This window comes from Oratosquilla oratoria, chromosome 4 (assembly GCF_046742065.1).
Source record: "Oratosquilla oratoria isolate Oo_2021 chromosome 4, ASM4674206v1, whole genome shotgun sequence".
Classification (NCBI taxonomy): domain Eukaryota; kingdom Metazoa; phylum Arthropoda; class Malacostraca; order Stomatopoda; family Squillidae; genus Oratosquilla; species Oratosquilla oratoria.
The window spans coordinates 71,994,011-71,999,010 of NC_134780.1; positions in this window are offsets into that span (position 1 = coordinate 71,994,011).

Below are 5,000 nucleotides of genomic sequence, written 5' to 3' on the forward strand. Positions count from 1 at the left end.
TATATCACAAGCCTAACACGTGATCCACATGCATACAAGAAGGTACCCGTAGGCACTACCTTTGACAATTCCTATCCAATTTTGCTGAGCACCACATTTCCTAATCATAAACATCCGACTCAGACAATGTAACACATCACAACAACGTACATCACGCCACCGCCCAACAAGTACATAGTGTTGCTAGACAAATCATTACCCACTCCTTTATACCTACCAAACTGCATATATGCAAATACAATACATACACCATTTCATGATACATAAACTAATATTACTAAACCCATTACAATGCAACCAACACTCAAACAATATTGTATGAATCCCAATCTTAAGATTTACTGTAAATTCCACGTCGGTTAGCTTAGATAGGCATATTCTCCTATATATGCAGCGACTGCGTCGCCAGACATAGGAGACTAGGGGAGACACTCTCCCTTAGACTCAGTATAGTCCTGCAGCCAAACAGTGATTTAGGCACTGACCGTGCATGGGAGTTGACGTTCTGGCATCTTTGGGGAAATCGAAATATTCAAGATGGCTGCCAAGATGGCTGCCGCTAAAATGAAAAACTAGAAAATAGTCATAACGGAGACATGAGGATAACAAAATCAAAATTCACATTGATACAGAAGCTGCAGGTTGAGCAGTCCTCACGAGCTCTGTCATCTCCCGACACAATTGTCACTGTAGTGGAGTACATATTCCGAAAAATTGAGTACAGTAATGTCAATGTTATATTCGACAGGTACTTCGAGTACAGCACAAAGAGCGCGAAAAGAACATCACGTCCAGTTCAGCAATCTAGCAGACGTCACAAGCTCTATTCCACTGCCAACCCAAACCATTGCTCTGACGGTAACAGAAAACAAGCAGCAGATCATCAGTACAATCTCTGAGCAGCTGCAGGAGAAAGGGAAGACCCACAAGGAAACAGCAAAACATAGACTCTTCATTACTGTACCAGCGTCAGTACCATTTGAAATCTTCAAGGAGATTGTCATAGAGAGAAAAGACCTGGAGTCGACCCACAAGGAGGTAGACGTCATCATTCCTAGACAAGTTATAGATGCTGCCCCTCAAGGCTCAACGTGGAAATGCTACATCAACTTCTTCAAAGCACTGTCAGTCTCCAGTTACCCAACAGTACACCTGGACTGTACATCAAATCCACATAAATCTACGTTACGTAAAGTACCCTCATTCCCAAAATTTTAATCATAATTACACAAATATGTATATACGTTCAATTAAGTAGAAAGTTATAATCTAATCTAGGAAAACCATATTCACAAATTCACAAATACCAATAGAAACAAAGAAATTACTAACGTATTAACCAACAGAGATACACCAACAAGAATCTAATATACAACCATGTACAATATATCAATAGAAATATACAGTATATAACACATAATAGAGATAGTATTGTATACATAATACCAAATACTATATAAACATATCAGTTGTCAGGAATATAGAAATCAGGAATTACATACCAAACATCACCCAGTGCAATGTTGACACAATATACTAGCAAGATATTTTTTAATCGCATTCTATAAAATATCAATTCTGCCAACATGTATGTTTAGATACTAGATATCTTTCTTGTTAACCCATATATAGCAACTCAATATCACATTAACTTTAAACTAAATCAGACTAACACACAACCAGCTACAAAGGCCAGCACATAATAAAACAAACTAATCTCCCACAATTAACAAAACCAATCATAACATTTTAATAGACACCAACTCTGCTAAGCACAAGTTAATTGACATTGAGATTACTTCCTCCCCTAACTAGGCAATTTTAGGTGCCCTGGTAGACGCACTCATTACTCACCCCCCATACCTTCCATCACCCGACCCGAGTTTCACAACATCCTGCTTGCGATCAGGTTCGCCTACCTCAGCATCTGCTGACATCAACACCTCACAAGATGCTGTCGCAAAACCCTGGGCCAGCATCACGCAATGCCACCTCTATTGCGACACCCTTCCCCACCCCTACAAGAAAACCCAATCAGCCAACCCCACACCATCACCTCCTCCCTTCCTCAACACACGGATTCTCACCAACACCAAAGTGACGATCTTACCTGGCAAGAGCAGGGTCATCACCACAATCATATTTGGTGCACTTCCAGACCAAGTCATAATAGTTTCCCCAGACACATGTAAGAGAAAGAATATCTATATGCCTGTTGTAGGGGATGGAGTTAGGGAAGGTAAACTAGCATTAATTTTACTAGGGAACATCTCACATTTCCCAGTTAAATTGAAGAAACACACACAGATAGGTATGACTTAGCTATACATAAACCCCATTGAGGAAGCACTCAACATACATATAAACGCCATCACCACCACGGCAACCCCACTCCCCCAATTCCTTTTGAGGATATCCCGGTTGTAGACTTCCAAGAAGCCAAAAAGAGAGTTAAGAATCTTCTTCAATCCCATTGAGAGGCGATCGCCCTAGATGGTGAAACATTGGGAAAAATCTCATTGGTGTAACACCACATCAACACTCCTCCCAATACGAGCCCCACTTACACACCAGCATACAGGATCCCTCACAGCAGGAGGAAAATAGTTTCAGAGTAAATAGAGGAAATCCTAGAACAATGTGTCATACGACACTCCCTCTCCCATGGAACCCCCCCTTATTCCTGATCCCACCAAAAAACTATAGTTACAGGCCAGTCATAAATTTCCGTAATGTGAACAAAGACACGATAAAAGACGCAATGCCAATGCCAATCATGGGCGACATTTTACAATCAATGGGGAATAGGAAGACTCTTTTCAACACTTGACCTAATATCTGCCTTCTGGCAGATTAAAATGTCACCACCCTCAAAACCCCTTATAGTATTTAGCACTGACAAGGGTTATTTTGAATTTAATCGAATACTCTTCGGGCTGAAAAATGTCCCTAGTACATTACAACGCCTGCTGAATAGACTATTTAAAGATAAACTAGGCAAATTCCTTTTCGACTACCTAGACGACCTGATAATATATTTTCCTACAGAAGAAGATTACCTTGACACCTTTCGGTACGTCCTACGCACCATCAGCAATTCGATTGACCAGATGCAAATTCATTAAAAAGAAAATTACCTTCTTTGGCAATACAGTGGACAAAGAAGGAATCCATACAAACCCAGATAAGATCAGACCCATTGCTGAATTCCCCACCCCAAAAAACGCGGACCAACTCCGTTCTTTTGTTGGCACGGCAGCATATTACAGACATTTCGTGAAAGGTTTTGCTAAAATTTACCAAATTCACACGTAAGAACATACCTTTCAAATGGGCCTCTGGGGAACAAGAATGTTTCCAGAGAGTAAAAAAAGCCCTATGCAGGGCACCTATCCTACACAAAGGGATTCTTTCTGTTCACGGACGCATCCTCTCTTGGAGTTGGCGCCGTGCTACAGCCAGTAGATTCAATAGGGAAACATAGAGCGATTGCATACGCAAACCGCATAATGACCCTGCAGAGCGTAACTACTCCACCACCATCCATTTGGAAGCCCTAGCAGTCATTTGGGATCTAAGATATTTTCAAGAGCTCCTCCTGGGACACCAGATCACGGTCATTACAGATCACCAACCACTGACAGAGTTTTTCAAAGGAAAAACCTTGCAAGGTAAGCTTACTAGATGGCACACAAACATTTTGGAATTTAACTCAGAGATTGCCTACACAAAAGGCAAAGCCAATGTTGTGGGAGACGTAGTTAGCAGACACCCCCTGATTGCAACAGTAGCAACCACCCACTGTATCCTCCCCTCCCAGGAACTACGAAAGGAACAGAGAAATGACCCAATTTGGTCACAGGTAATACTCCACCTAGAAACGGGAGTCACACTTCAAAGAAAGCCTCCTGTCCCCCTTCAGGAATTGCATCTGAAGGATAGGGTTCTTAGAAGAGGCACGACTGGAACATCACAAACAGTGACCCCAAACTCCCTGAATCCTAGAGTCCTTCCAATGGTCCATGATAGCCACATTGCAGGACATCCCGGTAGAGACAAATGTTTAGCAAACACCAGACGTGTTTATTTCTGGCATAAGATACGCACAGACATCACTCGTCACATAGAACATGGCACTACCTGTAGCCAACTTCGTGGAATGGACTCTAAGCCACTTCAGAATAGAGAAGTACCCATCTCCTCAGAAGCTACTCCCCAGGTCATCAAGGTTCCCAATATGTCTTGGCCACGGCAGACTACTCCAAATACACAACCTTGGTACCCCTATCAGATAAATCGGCAGAAACAGTTGTCCAAGCCTTAGTGGACCACATATTCTACAAATACAAAATTCCTCGTCACATACTCTCAGACAATGGCACTGAATTTTGAAACGAGGTTCCTCAAAACATAGCCAAATTATATCATATCGACAGGATATATTCTACAACACATCATCCCCAAGGAAACGGACTTGTAGAGAGGACAAAAAGAAAGATCTTCGAAGTCCTCCGTTCTCTACAAGAGTGTGTCTTTGCGACACATGGGAGGACTGGCTTCCAGAAGTAGAGGCCAGAATTAATTGCTCCATCAACTCCATCAACCTTCTTATGCCTTATGACATACTGGAGAAGCCCCCTTCCCCATGAGGAAGTTAGAAAAAAATCAAACAAGAAAAACAACAGACGTGAATGAAACAACATAGACACTTTCATTCCGACCCTCAATCCATGTAAAGTTGTTATGCTTGAACACCACAACAGACCAAACAAACTCACACCAAAATTCTTGGGGCCCCTTGTGGTTGTGGAAACCTTAGGTAACAACTACCACTTGATAGACCCGTCCGACGACACCTTCATTACAGCACATGGGAAGAAACTAAAATCAATCAAATAATCACTCGACAACAAGACTATCCTAGGTAGACACGGTCTCCTTGATGACAAACCTTCACCTACCAACCAACATCACTCACCCACAAATAAGAAACCTAAACC